Below are 21,145 nucleotides of genomic sequence, written 5' to 3'. Positions count from 1 at the left end.
CACAGCGGTAGAAAAGTCCTTGCTAATCCATGAGTTGTTCATCTTGGAACATTTTTAAAAAAACAAAAATGGGACTCCAACCAGAGTCTCCCTCAAAAAATTGGCCACAGACACCACTTAAGTGGCATCAGTTGTCCGCCAGTTGCAAACTTGACAGGTTGATTTGCATGAAGCACAATCCAAATCTACAAGCATTTACTCTCCCCAGGATGACACAGGGGTAGAAAAGTCCTTGCGGATCCATGACTTGTTCATCTTGATGAACGTTAGTCTGTCCACATTGTCAGTGGACAGACGCGTGGGCTTATCTAAAAGCACACACCCAGCAGCACTGAAGACACGTTCCTAGAGAACTCTGGCTGCGGGACACGACGAGACCTCCAAGGCATAAGTGGTGAGCTCAGGCCATTTTTCAAGATTGGAAGCCCAAAATGAGCAAGACTCCAGTTGCAGAGTCAGGACATCTATATTCACTTGGAGATACTCCTGTATCATCCTCTCCAGCCGTTGACTATGTGTCAGACTTCTTGTCTCTTGTGGCCTTGCAAAGGACGGTCTAAAAAAATCATGAAACGATTCCATAAAATTGGTGTTACCACCAGATACGGTGTTGCTAATACGGTTTGACTGATGATGACTCAACAGTCCCATGGTTGGCAAGTTACAACTGTGAGATTCACTCTGTGCACCACTGGTGTTTAGTGGAAAAGCCGAGCTAAGATTGCATAACATCTTCTGCTGATACTCTTGCATATGTTCGTCCCTTTCTATGGCTGAAATTATTTTGCCAAATTTTGACTTGTACCGGGGATCTAATAGTGTGGCAACCCAGTAGTCAGCATTACTTCTAATTCGGACAATCCGAGAGTCATGTTGTAGGTAGTGCAGGAAGAAGGCGCTCATGTGTCTTGCGCATCCATGTGGAGCAAGTCCTTGCTGTGTTTATGTCGGCAAGGTGATATCCGTGCTTCCTTCCTCTGACATCTCCCCCCAACCTCAAATAACCAAAATTTTACCAAGGTTTCACTCATCTGCTGAGTCTTCCATGCCCATCGCCAGTTCGTCCTCCATTTCTTCCTGGAATACTGTACCTTCCTCAACAGTTTTGCTGCTACCATGCGCCCTTGTTAATCTCTCTCCACCACCATCCCATGCATGCCGCCTTGGTGATGCTGAACGTCTGGACCTTGGAGATCTTGGTATCCCTTTCGCTTATGAATCCTGCTGTACTTCCTCGCCTTCCTTTTGTCCCACCTCCTGACACCGAATACTGTTTATAGTGTGCTCCAGCATGTAAATGACTGGAATTATCATGCTGATAATGGCATTGTTAGCGCTAAACATATTCGTCGCCATGTGGAAGCTGTGCAGAAGGGTGCATAGGTCCTTGATCTGAGACCACTCCATCAGCGCGATCTGCCCCACCTCTGCATCTCTTTGGCCCAGGCTATACATCATAACGTATTGCACCAGGGCTCTGCGGTGCTGTCACAGTCGCTGCAACATGTGGATAGTCGAATTCTAGCGTGTCTACACATCGCATTTAAGGCGGTGAACCGGCAGGCCAAAAGACTTCTGTAGCAATGCAAGTCGGTCAGCTGCACCATTTGAACGGGGGAAGTGAGCAAAGAGTGACCGTGCCCTATGCAAAAGCCCATCTAGGCTGGGATAGTAGGTTAAAAATTGCTGGACAACAAGGTTCAACACGTGAGCCATACAAGGCACATGTGTCACCTTGCCCCGGTGAAGGGCCTCACCCAGGTTTGCAGCATTGTCGCACATGGCCTTCCCTGGCTGCAGGTTGAGTGGAGACAACCATTTACGAAACTTAGTCTCCAGAGCTGATGACAACTCCTCAGCTGTGTGACTCTTATTTCCCAGACATTTCAACATAAAGACCGCCTGATGCCGTTGAGCTCTGCTGCCAGCATAGTAAGGAGGTGTGCGGAATTCCTTGTGTGCAGTTACAACGTGGGTGGCCTGAGCAGGCAGACTTTGGGTGGAGGTGGAGGTCCCAGATGAGGTTGAGGAGGCAGAAGCAGTGGAAGAACTTCTACATAGAGAGGATTGACGCACAACTCGTGGGGACGGCAAGACTTGTACAACAGACCCTTCTCCATCTCTCACCATAGTTACGCAGTGCCCAGACAGCGACATGTAACACCCCTGTTCATGCTTACTGGTCCAAGTATCGGTGGTGAAATGCACCCTGTCACACACAGAGTTTCTCAAGGAAGCAGTGATGTTGTGTGCGACATGTTGGTGTAGCGCAGGCACACCTTTCTTGGAGAAGTAGTAGTGACTGGGCATCTGGTACTGGGGCACTGCGACGGACATAAGGTCTCGAAAATCCTCTGTGTCCACCAGGCGGAAAGGCAGCATTTCTGTAGCCAACAGCTTGCAGAGGGTGAAAGTCAACCTCTTAGCTTTGTCATGGCTAGGAGGTAATGGTCTTTTATGTGTCCACATGTGAGGTACCGAGGGCTGGCTGCTGTGCTGACATGGCATTGAGTAGGGTGTCCCTGGAAAACTGCTGGTCTGTGAGGAAAGTGCAGGCGGAGACATAATGTTGCCTTCATCCAAATTTGGTGCTCTCGATGTCTGGGAGAGCTCAACACCAGCAGCTGTTTCCACTTCCAAAACAACTGACGACCTGCCAATCACACTGCCTGTTGCGGTTAAAGAGGTGGAAGGTCTGCGTCGAAAAGCATGTGTGACTGCTGTCCCCACAGTCATAGAGGATGAAGAGCTCGCGGATGCACTTGAAGGGGCAGACGGTGGTTGGCCCGCTCCGCTAGGCCGCATTGTAGCACAGTGAGCTTTTCACTGGGACTTATGCTTTATATCCATGTGACGGTTCTTTGTCGAAGTAGTCAAACTAGTGAGGTTTTGGCCTCTACTTAAAGATTGGTGACTAATCTTACAGATGACATAAGTTGGGAGATCCTTTGCAATGTCAAAAAAGGACCAGGCTAGGCAAGGCTTAGAGGCCATGCAACCTGCAGAGCCACCCCTACTTGTGCTCAGAGGCAGAGTTGTGGCTGAGGATGCACTTGTACACGTGCTTCCAGTACTCCGTCTGTGTCCAGGAAGTCGCAAGCTAACCTCATCATCAGTCACATCCTCCTCCACTGCCTCTGCTGACCTCATCGAGTGCCTGACTGTGGGTTGACAGTAAGTGGGATCTACAACCTCATCATCACCTTGTGTGTTTGCACTCCCCTCGTCCTCAGAGCTAACCTCTTCCTGCCGTGACCGAATAGTTGTCATTCCAATCAGGTATCTGCATCTCATCATCATCAGAATGTTCCTCATTGTCTCCACCAAGAGGAGTTACAGTTTGAAAATGAGGGTCTACTGTTACATCTCGTAGCTCTCCTCTTGCAAGGAATGAGGTGGTCCCCCATTCCTTGTCTGCTGCGAGCCCTCCTGCTCAGCAGCGCCAAAGGCCTGGGAGACTGCAGGAGTTTCCTCCTCCTAGATGCAGCAGAAGGGTGATACCTAGTTGTTTACTCCTTGTAAGGAATGGAGTGCCCTCCTGCTCGGCATCGCAGAGGGTCAGAATGGTTGCACAGTGTGCAAAGGATAGATGCTCAGGGAAGCAGCAAGACTTCCCTTAGCTCTGCACATTGTGAAACCGAAGATCCCGCCTTTATGACCCAGAGGCAGGAGGTTGAGCATGTGCCCCACGTGACGTCTTCTGATTCCCTCACTGGTTAGGGCGGACAGGTGTACGCAGATCGTCTGTGACATTCCAGACGATCGCTAGCAGCAACCCGCTCACTCTTCTCCCACCATAGCAGCGGTCCCTTACACCGCACAGTGGACCTTGACCGGCGGAAGCTGTCCATATACCATCTTGGCACGCTTCCGCGGGTCCCCCTCGTAACATTACGGTCGCGCCAAAGGTCTGGCTATGGCAGAAGAGCAGCAGCAGTTGCTGCGTTATGTGCAGCAGTTGGAGTCACGATTGGCCGCTGTAGAGCGGTCTTCCCCTGATAAGGCTGCTCTAGCGACAATTGCCACCCAAGCGGCTACTCAGGCTGCGGAAAGTCACCTCGCCTTGCGCTCCCAGAGCGCTTCAACGGGGATAGCTCCGAGTGCCGTGGTTTCATAAACCAGGTTACCACCTACTCGGAGATGTCCGCCACTCTTTATGCTACTGAGAAGGCGAAAGTAGCATTCGTCCAGTCCCTGCTCACAGGGAGAGCGCTAAAATGGTCCACGCCGTTGTGGGAGCGCGGAGATCGGGTGGTGAATCACCTTCCAGTTTATCTTGAGGCCATGAGAAAGGTGTTCCTCGGGCCTCAAGTCACCCACGACTCCGTGCTGCGACTCCTACACCTTTGGCAAAAGTCCACTTCAGTCGGGGACTTTGCGGTGCAGTTCAGGACACTCGCCGCAGAGCTAGACTGGCCAGATAAAGTCCTTGTCCCTGTGTTCTGGGAGGGTCTGGCAGGGTTCGTCAAAGACGCGCTGGCCACGCGTGATGTGCCGACCACCTTAGAGGCCTTGATACGGCTTGCTTCTCGCATAGACATCCGCCACGCGGAGCGGAGGCTCGAGGTCTCTTCGGCACCCACGTCTACCTGGCCTACAGAGCCTCTGACTCTCCTTCCCCACCAGACCAGTCTCCCAGCCAGTTCTGTTGATGACTCTGTGGAGCCCATGAAAGTCTCCAAGGTGGTCTCCTCTACCACAGGCCCTCGGCTGCCGGTCGTTTGCTTTGCCTGTGGGCAGAGAGGACATGTAGCTACCCGATGTTCAAAACCATCGGAAAAGAGACAGTGTCTGGTTTCCATCAGAGGAGGAACCCTAGACGCTGCCTCTCCTTCTAAATTAACCCTCAGCGCCCAGTTGCAGTTCGGCACCACTGTCTTCCCTGCCCTGGCTTGCTTAGACACTGGCGCTGATGGCAATTTCATTTCAGCCTCCCTGGCAACTAGGTACTCTGTTCCCCTCGTCCTGTTGCCTAAACCAATCAGTGTCCAGGTAGTCAACGGGTCCCTACTTGTCAAACCCATTACCCAGATCACCGTCCCTCTCAGGATGGATGTACCACCAGGCCACCATGAGCAGGTGTCCTTTCTGGTGCTTCCAGAAGGGACGGATGAGATCCTACTAGGACTCCCCTGGTTGAAACTGCATGCTCCGATACTCAACTGGACAACAGGGGAGATCTCGTCCTGGGCAGGGTCATGTAAAGAACACCTCGGGACCACCGGGTCACCCACTCCCCTAGACCTGGTGCCACCTGGCCAGACCCTCGTTCCCCCTAGGTTACGGAACGATGTACTTTCCTGGGATCATACCTCCAAGGTCGTGGGCCTCTTCAGGTCCAAAAGGACCAGAGTTCTAGAGGCCAGGTATGATTGGTGGCCGACGGCCGAATCCTCGTCCGACAACCCTGAAGTAGCGAGGTTGGTTAAAACAAAAATCGTTCAGGGCAAGAGGTACTTCCTTGTGGAGTGGGTCGGTCGGGGACCGAAGCATAGGACCTGGGAATTGGAGGATCATGTCCACGCTCCGGGTTTGGTAGCAGCCTTTGAGCACAGGCATCGGGGGGGCCCTAGACGGGGGGGTAATGTTACATCTCGTGGCTCTCCTCTTGCAAGGAATGAGGTGGTCCCCCATTCCTTGTCTGCCGCGAGCCCTCCTGCTCAGCAGCGCCAAAGGCCTGGGAGACTGCAGGAGTTTCCTCCTCCTAGATGCAGCAGAAGGGTGACACCTAGTGGTTTACTCCTTGTAAGGAATGGAGTGGTCTCCCATCCCTTGCCTGCCACGTGCCCTCCTGCTTGGCATCGCAGAGGGTCGGAGTGGTTGCACAGTGTGCAAAGGATAGATGCTCAGGGAAGCAGCAAGACTTCCCTTAGCTCTGCACATTGTGAAACCGAAGATCCCGCCTTTATGACCCAGAGGCAGGAGGTTGAGCATGTGCCCCACGTGACGTCTTCTGATTCGCTCACTGGTATCACACGGCCAGATAACGAGGCTGGTGATGTGCTGAATCCTGACTGGCCGGGCCAGGACGTCACAGATCATGATTGGGTCACATCCGTCTCGCGCCTGCCCTTGGCTGGAGCTACATCTCCTTAAAAACCCCTCCTGCCATCATGGCGACGCGCGACTGTCCTTCTATGTTTGGATGTCTGGCAGCGTGCTGCCACGCCACTGTACAGACATCATTGTATTTTGCAGGTCTCGCCCCTGCCTTGCTGCTCCGACAGTATTCCGTTTAACAGGCTGTGTTCCTGTCCCAGGTGAGCTCCTTGAATCTCTGTCGGACTCACCTGGTTTCTGAAGCACACGTGCGTGGGCACCTCTGTGCTACCCTCGTGCCATATTCCTGTGACTCCCGCTGGCACACGTGCGTAGGCACCTCTGTGCGTCCCCGTGCAACAGGTACACCGAGTTGTGAGCCCCGTGCCATACAACCCTCACGGGTTAGGGCGGACAGGTGTACGCAGATCGTCTGTGACATTCCAGACGATCGCTAGCAGCAACCCGCTCACTCTTCTCCCACCATAGCAGTGGTCCCTTACACCGCACAGTGGACCTTGACCGGCGGAAGCTGTCCATATACCATCTTGGCACGCTTCCCCGGGTCCCCCTCGTAACAGTCTACGTTATGCTCAGAAACTTCTTCATCAGGGCCTGAATATGACTCACAAAGCTTCTTGCCATCACTGCAGATCATTTCCTGGTCTGGACTCACTATATTTTTTGGAGCAGACCTCTGATTCCCAGGCTATAGTGTGACTGAACAGCTCTGCAGACTCAACCATCTCTGTTACCCCATACTCTGCAGGGCGGGTGGAGACTTGAGAGCTGGTAGAAAGCAAGTGCGATTGGGGTGACAACTCAGAGGACTGGAGTCTTTGGGATGTTGAAGTTTAGGTAGAGGAGAGGCCACTTGATGGAGCACTTGAGATCCATTCAAGCATGTGCTTTTTTTGTACATCATCTACCTTTCATAGAGTTGTTCGGTTCGGTAAAAAAGGGATCACATCAGATTGTCCATGGAAAGTAGTAGACATCTTACTTTTGCTGGAAGATGGCCTTTCTTCAGCAGATGTTACTGTTGCTTTAGCACCTACCCCACGGACACAAACTTATTTTCCCTTTCCAACACGCCTGTTCCCCTTTCCTCCGGCATCTGTCCTTTTGCCACTCATTTTGTTTGTGAACAAATTGGACACTTAAAATGTCGTAGCAAAAATTTAGAGGTGGTGTAGATTGCAGAGGTGGTCTAGCTTTATTGACAGCTGAAAAACCAACACTGACTATCACAGACAATGAAACTATGGCCGAAAACTGGCTGCACTTTTTGCAATTCAAATTGCGTAGCAAAAATGGACAGGTGCTGTAAAATGCAGAGGTGGTATAGCAAAATTGTCAGCAGAGGAACCTTAATGTAGTATCCCAGACAATGAAAGTATGGCCCTAAAAATGGCAGCACATTTTGCAATATAAATTGCGTAGCAAAAATGGACAGGTGCTGTACACTGCACAGGTGCTGTAGCTTGCTTGACAGCAGAGGAAGCCTCACTTTCTATTCCTGACAATGAAACTATGCCCCAAGGAAGTGCCTGAGCTGATGTAGCCAGAAGCTGTGATATAAACCCCTGCACAGCGCTGGCACAGACCTGCGAACGGCTGTAATGTAGCCCTCAAAAGGGCTCAAATTACAAGTGATCCCTAATCCCTAAAGCGATGTGTAGATTGCACTGTATGTCTACAGCGCACACAGCAGCAGCGGGGGCGGGAGCGGTGACTGTCACCCACTCTCAGTAGAGAGATAATTGCGGCGATGGGGAAAATGGCTGGGTCTTATATGGCAAAGACATGTGACATGAACAGCCTATGACCTAAGACATGCCCTTGCTTGTCTGGCAAAAATCCACTTTGCTGTGTGTGTGTCTGTGATTGGCTAACAGCCTGGCCTGCCCCACTGTACGCGCGGTTAGGAAAAAAAAAATGGCGATCACCATTCTTTCAGCACTCAGCAGCAGCATTAATCTAAACCCCATCCCCCTCGGACACTATACGCTGAATTTTGATAATATCATTATTAACAGTGACTCACAGTATTACAGTGAAAAGCCAGCTACTAACTAGCTACGCTTTTTGGTGATTCAGCCGTTATCGAACGGTAACTCGAACAGCCGAACCTGAAGCAAATTGTTCAAACACTGACCAAAATTACGCGAATTTGAAATTAGCGAACCATTCAAATCGAACATCGCTCAACTCTAATCCCTGCTTGCAATAGAACAATGATTGCTGTAGATGTAACAATACATAGTAATGTTTTGAATCATAGAATCTTTTCAAATTAAGCACTAGGAAAAAGATTAGAAATTGTCATTAAGCCGATACCAATGACCCGGTGTAACACAACAAATGATGAAAATGTTTGCATATATGAACACAATTATAAAAATAAAACAACATATATAAATGCAATGGGATGAATCAATTCTTTTATATATATATATATATATATATATATTACTGATTTTTATTGTTTTCCATGTTTGTCACACTTAAAAATTTCAGATCCCCAAACAAATTTAAATAGCTAAGAGACAAAGATAACACAAGTATACACAAAATTGAAAAGTAGCTCAGATAAATCCCATGGTCCGATTTGGTTCCAGTCTCCACCAGGTTCATCCAGTGTGCTGTCAGGGAAATGTAGCATCCCTGGCCTCAACCATATGTCCACGTGTAGGTGGTTAAGGGAACCTTCCCAGTAACTGTGTTGGTGAGGGCACTGGTGATGTTATGGGACTGTTGAGGGGACTGCACATCAGGAGAAATAATGGCGGCTGGGACTAAGTACCGAGGGACAGCTTCCGCCATCAGGTTGTGGAAACTCTCAATGTTCACAAGCCTAAATGACAACAATTTCAGGGTACGTTGTCTGGAAATTTGGCTATTTAGTGTCTGGGCCTGTGTGCAAGTGGATGCATATTTGTGCTTCCGTTCCAAAGCCTGGGGGAGAGATTGATGAGTGCTGCCCTTGTGCAAGGCAGTGGAGGTAGTTACTGATGTAGCTGCAAATATGCACTGACAGGTGCAGGGCAGGAGGCATCCTTACCTGCATCCTGGAAAAGGGATTGCTCAGCATGTAGCACAGGGAAAGAAGGGATGGTGTTACCCACAGACAGTGATTATGGACCTAGGTATTGAGTAGAGTTGAGCGCGGTTCGAGGTTCGAGGTTCTCCAGTTCTAGGCTCGAGTGATTTTGGGGGCTGTTCGAGATCGAACTAGAACTCGAGCTTTTTGCAAAAGCTCGATAGTTCTAGATACATTCGAGAACGGTTCTAGCAGCAAAAAGCAGGGCTTTTTACAGCTACAGTGTGCAGGAGCCATCGCTGGCAGCCTGCCAGAAGCTGGTAACCAAGATAAACATCGGGTATCCAACCAAAGCGCTTTGGTTAGTAACCCGATGTTTATCCTAGTTACGTGCAGGAAGCCCACACTTCCCCGCTTAGCTCGCTCCGCCCCCTCCTGCCCGCGGCATGTATTGTACACACGTACACGCACACACACACACACACACACACACACACACATGGTCCCGCTTGGCTTACCTGCGGTGATGAAGTCCCGCCATCCCGACTTCAGCGCTGTCACTTTCCTCCATGGCCGCCGCTTGTCACATCACCTTCTCTCGCTTCCGACCCGAGACTGACTAGCGGTGACGTCACAGGCCTCTCACGATACTTGGTGTGAAGGCGCCGGTCATTGAACTCAGTGACAGGGGCTGTCAGTGTGCTGGAGATCAGCGCAGGTAATGTACCTCGCTGACAGCAGCACTTGTCATGCCCTGCAGTGACCTGGGCTGACCCATTGATGTTAGCTCAGGTCACTGCACTGCTCTCCCAGCCAATGGGGAACATCCTGCTCTTCATTGACTGGGACAGTGTGGATCGTCATGGCAACCCCTTGGATTACACCAGACCTGGATTTGTTTTTCATTCTAATAAATTGGTTAAAGAGGGAATGTATTGGGGAGTGTTTTTTCAAATAAAAATGTGGTTGTCGTCTATTTTTTTTTATTACTGACTGGGTTGGGGATGTCGGGTATCTGATAGACGCCTGACCTCACCAACCCCAGGGCTTGATGCCAGGTGACATTACACATCTGGTATTAACCCCATATATTACCCCGTTTGCCACCGCACCAGGGCGCGGGATGAGCTGGGGCGAAGCACCAGGATTGGCGCATCTAATGGATGCGCCACTTCTGGGGTGGCTGCGGCCTGCTATTTTTAGGCTGGGCATAGTCCAATAACCATGGACCTCCCTAGTCTGAGAATATCAGGCCCCAGCTGTCTGCTTTACCTTGGCTGGTTATCCAATTTTTGGGGACCCCTACGTGGTTTTTTTTTAAAATTATTTATTTAATTTAAAATAACAGCGTGGGGTGCCCTCAGTTTTGGATTACCAGCCTAGGTGAGGTTGCCAGCTGTGGTCTGCAGGCTGCAGCCGTCTGCTTTACCCTAGCTGGCTACAAAACTAGGGGGAACCCTACGTCATTTTTTTTTTCATTTTTTTGGCTAAATACAAAGCTAAGCACCCCTTAGTGCCACATGAAAGGCACCAAAGGGTGCTCCACTTTTTCTCCACTTTTTCTCCATTTTTTTCCACTTTTTCTCCACTTTTTCTCCACTTTTTCTCCCCTTTTATCCATTTTTTTCTCCACTTTTTCTCCACTTTTTCTCCATTTTTTTCTCCACTTTTTCTCCACTTTTTCTCCACTTTTTCTCCATTTTTTCTCCACTTTTTCTCCACTTTTTCTACACTTTTTCTACACTTTTTCTACACTTTTTCTCCATTTTTTTCTCCACTTTTTCTCCACTTTTTCTACACTTTTTCTACATTTTTTTTCTCCACTTTTTCTCCACTTTTTCTCCACTTTTTCTCCACTTTTTCTCCATTTTTTCTCCATTTTTTTCTCCATTTTTTCTCCACTTTTTCTACACTTTTTCTCCACTTTTTCTCCATTTTTTCTCCACTTTTTCTCCATTTTTTCTCCACTTTTTCTCCATTTTTTCTCCACTATTTCTCCACTTTTTCTCCATGTTTTCTCCACTTTTTCTACACTTTTTCTCCATTTTTTTCTCCACTTTTTCTCCACTTTTTCTCCACTTTTTCTCCATGTTTTCTCCACTTTTTCTCCATTTTTTCTCCACTTTTTCTCCATTTTTTTCTCCACTTTTTTCTCCATTTTTTCTCCACTTTTTTCTCCATTTTTTCTCCACTTTTTCTCCACTTTTTCTCCATTTTTTCTCCACTTTTTCTCCATTTTTTCTCCACTTTTTCTCCATTTTTTCTCCACTTTTTCTCCACTTTTTCTCCATGTTTTCTCCACTTTTTCTACACTTTTTCTCCATTTTTTTCTCCACTTTTTCTCCACTTTTTCTCCACTTTTTCTCCACTTTTTCTCCATTTTTTTCTCCACTTTTTCTCCACTTTTTCTCCACTTTTTCTCCATTTTTTCTCCACTTTTTCTCCACTTTTTCTCCATTTTTTCTCCACCTTTTCTCCACTTTTTCTCCACTTTTTCTCCATTTTTTCTCCACTTCTTCTCCACTTTTTCTCCATTTTTTCTCCACTTTTTCTCCACTTTTTCTCCACTTTTTCTCCATTTTTTCTCCACTTTTTTCTCAACTTTTTCTCAACTTTTTCTCCACATTTTCTCCACTTTTTCTCCACTTTTTCTCCATTTTTTTTCTCCACTTTTTCTCCACTTTTTCTCCACTTTTTCTCCACTTTTTCTCCACTTTATCTCCACTTTTTCTTCACTTTTTTCTCCATTTTTTCTCCACTTTTTCTCCATTTTTTTCTCCATTTTTTCTCCACTTTTTCTCCACTTATTCTCCACTTATTCTCCACTTTTTCTCCACTTTTTCTCCACTTTTTCTCCATTTTTTCTCCATTTTTTCTCCATTTTTTCTCCACTTTTTCTCCACTTTTTCTCCACTTTTTCTCCATTTTTTTCTCCACTTTTTCTCCGTTCTTTTTCTATGGTCAGTCTACCCATTAGCTCTGCCATGCATACTGTAGCTCTACACCTACTGCACATGTTACTTTATGATTGACATCTCTTTCGTACCAGAGCTGTCTAAGTCTACTCTTACCCCATATTTGTCATTACTATATTGTCCTTGTACTGTATTATGACATTTGTATCATGTGTTTCATTTCTTGCTGTGTTGCAATTTTTTTGCTGCATCCCAATTGCACCTATACATTGTTCGAGTTTATGTTATTGTTCTCTCACTCTTATGTGATACTGATTATTGTCATTTTTCATGATTACATGCAGATAAATCCAATCTGACGAAGGCTCAGGCCGAAACGTCATTTGTAACTTGTTTTGAACAAAAACATATATGCTTATGAAAAAAATTTTTTTCTTAATACGGACCAATAAAGAGTGATTTTGCATTACTATCCGTTGTGACTTACTGACTTAGTCTGGGAGATTTAGAGTGCCGAGGTTACTCACTAATTTTATCTATTCTTACCTCTGAGCACCTATAAACCAGTGAGCAGAGCTTCCTCTACAGTAGTTCTCCTGATTAGACATGCCCTTACCTCATGAGCAGGGCATTGCAGCTTTGGTAGCAACCATTACGACATGGACTCTGCTGCTGTGGACTCGGGAAGAGTGAGTGCAGATTCATTGCACCCACACCCCTCACATGAAGGGTCCGCACTCCTAGAAAATGGGGGATACGTTCCCTCAGTGTCTCCCCCCCATATTCTAGAGGTTCCAGAGTCGTCGTGGGACCCCTTTATTTTTTTTCTTACAATAAATTGGTGAAAGAGGAAATGTTTGGGGGACTGTTTTTTCAAATAAATTTCTTTTGTCGATTTTTTTTTTTTTTGTTAGTACTGACAGTTTATGATGTTGAGTATCTAATAGATGCCATGACATCACAAACTGCTGGGCTTGATCTCAGGTTACTTTACAGCTAGTATCAACCCGATTTATTACCCCGTTTGCCACTGCACCACTGCACGGGATGAGCTGGGGTGAAGCGCCGGGATTGGCGCATCTAGTGGATGCGCCACGTCTGGGGTGCCTGTGGCCTGCTATTTTTAGGCTGTGAAGGCCCAATAACTATGGACCTTCCCACCCTGAGAATACCAGACCACAGCTGTCCGCTTTACCTTGGCTGGTGATCCAATTTGGGGGGGACCCTACTTTTATTGTGTAATTATTAATATTTATAAAATAATTATAAAAAAGAGCCTGAGGGGACCTCCACATTGGATCCCCAACCACGGTAAAGCTGCCAGCTGTGGTTTTCAGGCTACAGCCGTCTGCTTTACCCTAGCTGGCTATCAAAAATGGGGGGACCCAACGTCATTTTTTTTTTAAACTATTTTTTAAATAGAAAAAATTAATGGTCTTCCCTGTATTTTGATTGCCAACCAAGGTAACGGCAGGCAGATGGGGGTGGCAACCCATAGCTGTCTGCTTTATCTGCGCTGAGAATCAAAAATACCGCAGAGCGCTACGTCATTTTTTTAAAGATTTATTTTTACAGCACTGTGATGTCCAGCAATCAAAATACAGGGAAGCCCATTTTATTTTTAGTTATTTAAATAAATAATTAAAAAAAATATATATGGGCTCCCGCTGCATTTTTTGTATTGCTAGCTAAGGGTAATCCAAGCAGCTACTGGCTGCTAACCCCCACTGCTTGGTGTTACCTTCACTGGCAATGGAAAATCCAGGGAAGCATTTTTTATTTTTTTTGCCAAAAAACTACAAAAAAAGGACGTGAGCTTCGCCATATTTTTGTATGCTAGCCAGGTATAGCAGGCAGGTGCTGGAAGAGTTGGATACAGCGCCAGAAGATGGCGCTTCTATGAAAATGCCATTTTCTGAGGTGACTGCAGACTGCAATTCGCAGCAGTGGGGCCCAGAAAGCTCAGGCCAACCTGTGCTGCGGATTCCAATCCCCAGCTGCCTAGTTGTACCTGGCTGGACACAAAAATGGGGCGAAGCCTACGTCATTTGTTTTCTAATTATTTCATGAAATTCATGAAATAATAAAAACAGGGCTTCCCTTTATTTTTGGTTCCCAGCCGGGTACAAATAGGCAACTGGGGGTTGGGGGCAGCCGTACCTGCCTGCTGTATCTGGCTAGCATACAAAAATATTGCGAAGCCCACATAATTTTTTCAGGGGGCAAAAAACTTCTGCATACAGTCCTGGATGGAGTATGCTGAGCCTTGTAGTTCTGCAGCTGCTGTCTGTCTGTATGGAGAAGAGCAGACAGCAGCTGCAGAACTACAAGGCTCAGCATACTCCATCCAGGACTGTATGCAGAATTTTTTTGCCCACCAAAAAAATGACGTGGGCTTCGCCATATTTATGTATGCTAGCCAGGTACAGCAGGCAGCCACGGGCTGCCTCCAACCCCCAGTTGCCTATTTGTACCCGGCTGGGAACCAAAAATATAGGGAAGCCCGTTTTTTTTTAATTATTTCACTTATTTCATGAAATAATTAAAAAACAAATGACGTGGGCTTCGCCCCATTTTTGTGTCCAGCCGGGTACAACTAGGCAGCTGGGGATTGGAATCCGCAGCACAGGTTAGCCCGAGGTTTCTGGGCGCCTCTGCTGCGGATTTCAGTCCGCAGCCGTCCCAGAAAATGGCGGTCTCATAGAAGCGCCATCATCTGGCGCTGTATCCAACTCTTCCAACAGCCCTGGAGCCGGGTGGCTTGTTGGGTAATCATGAGTTAATACTGGCTTTGTTTTACTAGCCAGTATTAAGCCAGAGATTCTTAATGTCAGGCACGTTTGACCCGACCATTAAGAATCTCCAATAAAGGGTTAAAAAAAACACCACACAGAGAAAAAATACTTTAATAGAAATAAATACACAGACACATTAGAGACTCCATCTTTATTACCCCCTGTCAGCCCTCCACGATCCTGCTCTTCTTTCTTCTTTCTTTCTAGTGTAGTAGTAGTGACGATTGTAGTGAGGATGAGGTTCCCCAGCTCATCACTTGATGAGCTGGGGAACCTCATCCTCACTACAATCCTCACTAGTGTAGTAGTAGTGACGATTGTAGTGAGGATGAGGTTCACCAGCTCATCACTTGGGGCTGGGGAACCTCATCCTCACTACAATCCTCACTAGTGTAGTAGTAGTGACGATTGTAGTGAGGATGAGGTTCACCAGCTCATCACTTGGGGCTGGGGAACCTCATCCTCACTACAATCCTCACTACAATCGGGAAGCAGCGTGCAGCCTTCACTCCGTGAGTGATCAGTGCTGGCTGTCAGCGGTAACAGCGGTAACGCTGACAGACGCGTTACCATAGCAACGGTGCTCTCGGAGCCGTGGTTAGCGGTGACGTCACCGCTAACTGCGTTGCTATGGCAACGGTGATCTCCGTTAATGACCGGCTGTGTCAGCCGGTCCCTAACAGAACGGGGAGTTGACCGTGTGCTAGAGCATGTCGCCGGTACACGGCGATACACATATGTGCACCGTGTACCGGAGAGATGCACTCGCAGGTCCTACATGACGCGTCATAGTCATGTGACCAGTCTGTAGCCAAGGAGATAATAGCCACGTGACTGGTCACATGGCTATTTTGACGTCACGATAGGTCCAGCATCTCTGCGGGCAGTGCCGTCACCGGGAGGATTCAGCGATCATCGGATGGAATAGCGGCAGGAGACAGAGTGCAGAAGGGATCGCGAGGACCGGTAAGTGTTATGGCAATGTTTATTAACTGTTTGTGTACATTTATAATGCATTTTTATGTGTTTGTGATTGCCTCCCATTATAGCCTATTGGTTCGAGTTCGGTTCGTCGAACGTTCGACGAACCGAACTCGAACGGGATCCCCGTTCGGCGAACCGACCTCGAGCCGAACCCCGACCGGTTCGCTCATCTCTAGTATTGAGCCCACCTTATTGGGTGCTTGAAAGACACGTGATTAAGCATGCTGGTGGTAGTAAAGCTAGCAGTGGTCTTGCCCCTGCTGTAATTGGTATGTAACAGGTTGAAAATTACATTTTCTTGTCTTCTGCACTATCCAAAAAAAGTGCCAGACTGGGGAACACCTAACCCTTGGTTTGAGATCAGACTGCATATGAGTGTTCTGGAAAACAATTGCTCGCTTTCTCCCTCTGGCTACCCCACTGCCTCTTCCTGCCTTTTGTGGTGCTGTGAATCTGCCCCCCTCTGCATAGCTGTGCTCACTCTTCATGCCAGCTTGCCTGTTTGGGTCAGCAACTTAATAATCTATAACCTTGTCTTTCACTTCCTCACTCCGATCCTCCTCTTGACTTTTTGACTTAACATGACTTGATGTCAACTGTATCTCATCTTGATCATCGACCTCTTGAGACAGTAATTGCCATGCTCCACCACAGGCTTCTACTTACCATAGCTGCTCAAATATTTGTCCATCATTGCACATGATTTCTTTATGTCCCTTTTGAAACATGCAAGATGAGAGGCAAGAAGAAGTCCTAAATGGAAAGATAAAGAGCTATTCGGAGTGTCCCAGTGTGGGATCACTTGTCTCCTGGGACCCACCATGGTGGTAGAAAGGAGGATTAGGGTGAGGATTATGTGGTCCAGACCCTTGGCAAGTGAGACTGGATCACGTGGAAGACATAGTGGTGCTGAAAAACACTGAAATAATTATCTGCCATCCAGGTCCACAACCTGCTCGCACTATTCTGGCTTCAACAGTCGGGTTCCGTGCCACCCTTCAAAGTGAGACCGGAAGCTAGTTCTAGTTTCTAGGTGAGTTTGCAGTGTTCCTGCAGTAGGCCTAGTTTGTCCTGGCCCATGACCACAGCCTCTGCATGCACCACTATCAACAGGACGTTCATTTCCATGTCCCCTGCTGCAGGCCTTGCGTATTTTAAATTGTGGCAGCATCAGCAGGTACTGCAAGGCAAAGAACCCCTTCTTAAATGACTCTTATACAATATCCCTACTCTAGGAACTTACCCTACATGCTTTCATTTTATGATACGTGGTCATCATCAGGTTAACTTAGTGACAGAGTCTGTGTCACTGACTTGTCAAGATACTGAAGACTACACAACATGTGTCCATATTTGAGAGGACTCCTGGCCCTGCTCACTACAGATTTTCAGCTATACTACTACCGGATCTGTCATACCAACATAATCAGCATATCTGTCCATACTTTTTGCAGCCCCCAGATAGGGCTTCACAAACCTACTGATTTCCTATAATTGATATTTTAACAGCTGTTGGTGCTGCCCAACTCATCTTTTCTCTTTTTTACATATACAGCGAACCAGATGCTTGACCCTCTTTTTATCAATGGAGAGCATGACCTCATTGGGATTATTCAGGGGTTCTACAATTTGTGACTTTTCTTTCTTACATTTAAATGCTTAAAGATTGTTTATAGTTTAGAAAGTAAAGAGATTATCTAAGCTACTATATATATATATATATATATATATATATAGTACACATTGTAGAGGGGGCATAATGTCAATAGAAGGGGAGATTTTACAGCAATCTAGGGGAATATGTCACGTTCATAACTAACATTCTGATCGTGGTACAATTGTGTAAAATATTGTTTGCACGTCAATCCTTTATTTTATACAGATCACATTTTCACATTCATAAAATAAATCTACAGGAATTGTTGCGTTCAACAAACTGATATAAAAAAGTAAAATGTCTTCCAAGACAAAAATAAATCACTGTTTTAGAGAAAAAGAAAAACTGATTTGTGTACACCATCATTTATTTCACTGCTTCTAACAGCAGCAAATGTTCATACATTTATGTTTAGCATTTATTATGGCGTGCCATCTTCTGTGGGTATAATTTGTTGTCTGCCCCATACATATGTCTTTAATATGTATTTGTGTGTGTTTTCAATATTTCTGTTTTGAGTAATGGAGCTGAATTTCACACATTTTTATTAGTATCCTTGATGGTGCTATGCTTCCAAAGCAGAATTGTTGCTGAAAGGCAATGTTTTACACTATCCCATTACATGCTGACATGTCCTTGGTTATCTTGTTGTGAGAAATGGATAACATATATGCAAATGTTTAATCCCCTTGGAGCAAAGAAAACAGTACAGCGTTGGAAGACATATGGCCTCTAGGAAAAAAGGACCTAAAACAATAAACCATACAGCAATATCAAACAGCGTGAATTACTTTTAGAATCAATCACAAGTTGCAGATATTCACTGAAGACTAGTTTATGAAAAGGCTGTAAACACTGTAGCTATTTGTCCGAAGGGATTAATAGTAGTTACGAGAAAATTATATTCAGATATATTCACACCATAGCTTGACCATGTCATGTCCAGATTTAATTATTTCAGATCAGATTAGTACTTTGATAAACTTTGTGTGCTGTCAATTATGGATATATTTTAAGAGCTAATTTATTAAAGGGATTGTTTGGCTTAGGAAACACATCTTCAAATATCTGATTAGAGTAATGAGTTAATGGAAGTGGGTCCTTAGTAGAGATGAGCGAACCGGTCCCGGTTCGGCTCGAGGCCGGTTCGCCGAACGGGGGTTCCGTTCGAGTTCGGCTCGTCGAACGTTCGACGAACCGAACTCGAACTGCATAGGAAACAATGGCAGGCAATCACAAACACAGAAAAACACCTAGAAAACACCCTCAAAGGTGTCCAAAAGGTGACAAACAACTCACAACACATGGGAAAGTGACAAGGACATATACTCATGTGAAAACAAAAGAGCTGGACAAGGAAAAAGAGGAGGACACACAGATATATGAGTATATGCAAGGAAACATCGATTCCATTATTGTGCAACTTGAGCCCTGCTCATTTTAGGCTTCCAATCTTGATAAATTGCCTGAGCTCGCCACGTACGCCTTGGGGATCTTGTCGTGTCCTGCAGCCAGCATTCTCTCGGAACCTGTCTTCAGTGCTGCTGGGGGTCTGCTGGCAGATAAGCACACATGTCTGTCCACTGACAATGTGGACATGGCTCTCAGAGGACTTTTCTTCCCCTGGGTCAGCCAGGGGACGGGAAAGGCACGCGTATTTTTGAGAGTGCTTCATGCAAAGCATCTTTTTCTTTTTCAAAAGGGGGCTCAACCGATGCCAGTCAAGTGGGGTGTGTGTGGCCCAGTTAGTGGCAACGAAGGAGACTGTGGTTGGAGTCCCCTCGCTGTGTCTCTAAAAGAACCAAGATGAACAAGTCATGGCTCTCAGAGGACTTTTCTTCCCCTGGGTCAGCCAGGGGACGGGAAAGGCACGCGTATTTTTGAGAGTGCTTCATGCAAAGCATCTGTTTCATTTTGAAAAGGGGGATCAAGTGATGCCAGTCAAGTGGGGTGTGTGTGGCCCAGTTAGTGGAAACGAGGGAGACTGTGGTTGGAGTCCCCTCGCTTTTGAAAAAAGAACCAAGATGAACAAGTCATGGCTCTCAGAGGACTTTTCTTCCCCTGGGTCATCCAGGGGAGGCGAAAGGCACGCGTATTTTTCAGAGTGCTTCATGCAAAGCATCTTTTTCTTTTTCAAAAGGGGGCTCAACCGATGCCAGTCAAGTGGGGTGTGTGTGGCCCAGTTAGTGGAAACGAGGGAGACTGTGGTTGGAGTCCCCTCGCTGTGTCTCTAAAAGAACCAAGATGAACAAGTCATGGCTCTCAGAGGACTTTTCTTCCCCTGGGTCAGCCAGGGGACGGGAAAGGCACGCATATTTTTGAGAGTGCTTCATGCAAAGCATCTTTTTCTTTTTCAAAAGGGGGCTCAACCGATGCCAGTCAAGTGGGGTGTGTGTGGCCCAGTTAGTGGAAACGAGGGAGACTGTGGTTGGAGTCCCCTCGCTGTGTCTCTAAAAGAACCAAGATGAACAAGTCATGGCTCTCAGAGGACTTTTCTTCCCCTGGGTCAGCCAGGGGACGGGAAAGGCACGCGTATTTTTGAGAGTGCTTCATGCAAAGCATCTTTTTCTTTTTCAAAAGGGGGCTCAACCGATGCCAGTCAAGTGGGGTGTGTGTGGCCCAGTTAGTGGAAACGAGGGAGACTGTGGTTGGAGTCCCCTCGCTGTGTCTCTAAAAGAACCAAGATGAACAAGTCATGGCTCTCAGAGGACTTTTCTTCCCCTGGGTCAGCCAGGGGACGGGAAAGGCACGCGTATTTTTGAGAGTGCTTCATGCAAAGCATCTTTTTCTTTTTCAAAAGGGGGCTCAACCGATGCCAGTCAAGTGGGGTGTGTGTGGCCCAGTTAGTGGAAACGAGGGAGACTGTGGTTGGAGTCCCCTCGCTGTGTCTCTAAAAGAACCAAGATGAACAAGTCATGGCTCTCAGACGACTTTTCTTCCCCTGGGTCAGCGAGGGGACGGGAAAGGCATGCGTATTTTTGAGAGTGCTTCATGCAAAGCATCTTTTTCTTTTTCAAAAGGGGGCTCAACCGATGCCAGTCAAGTGGGGTGTGTGTGGCCCAGTTAGTGGAAACGAGGGAGACTGTGGTTGGAGTCCCCTCGCTGTGTCTCTAAAAGAACCAAGATGAACAAGTCATGGCTCTCAGAGGACTTTTCTTCCCCTGGGTCAGCCAGGGGACGGGAAAGGCACGCGTATTTTTGAGAGTGCTTCATGCAAAGCATCTTTTTCTTTTTCAAAAGGGGGCTCAACCGATGCCAGTCAAGTGGGGTGTGTGTGGCCCAGTTAGTGGAAACGAGGGAGACTGTGGTTGGAGTCCCCTCGCTGTGTCTCTAAAAGAACCAAGATGAACAAGTCATGGCTCTCAGAGGACTTTTCTTCCCCTGGGTCAGCCAGGGGACGGGAAAGGCACGCGTATTTTTGAGAGTGCTTCATGCAAAGCATCTTTTTCTTTTTCAAAAGGGGGCTCAACCGATGCCAGTCAAGTGGGGTGTGTGTGGCCCAGTTAGTGGAAACGAGGGAGACTGTGGTTGGAGTCCCCTCGCTGTGTCTCTAAAAGAACCAAGATGAACAAGTCATGGCTCTCAGAGGACTTTTCTTCCCCTGGGTCAGCCAGGGGACGGGAAAGGCATGCGTATTTTTGAGAGTGCTTCATGCAAAGCATCTTTTTCTTTTTCAAAAGGGGGCTCAACCGATGCCAGTCAAGTGGGGTGT

This window comes from Anomaloglossus baeobatrachus, chromosome 1, assembly GCF_048569485.1.
Source record: "Anomaloglossus baeobatrachus isolate aAnoBae1 chromosome 1, aAnoBae1.hap1, whole genome shotgun sequence".
NCBI classification, from domain to species: Eukaryota; Metazoa; Chordata; class Amphibia; order Anura; family Aromobatidae; genus Anomaloglossus; species Anomaloglossus baeobatrachus.
Note: the sequence above shows the minus strand (reverse complement) of the source record.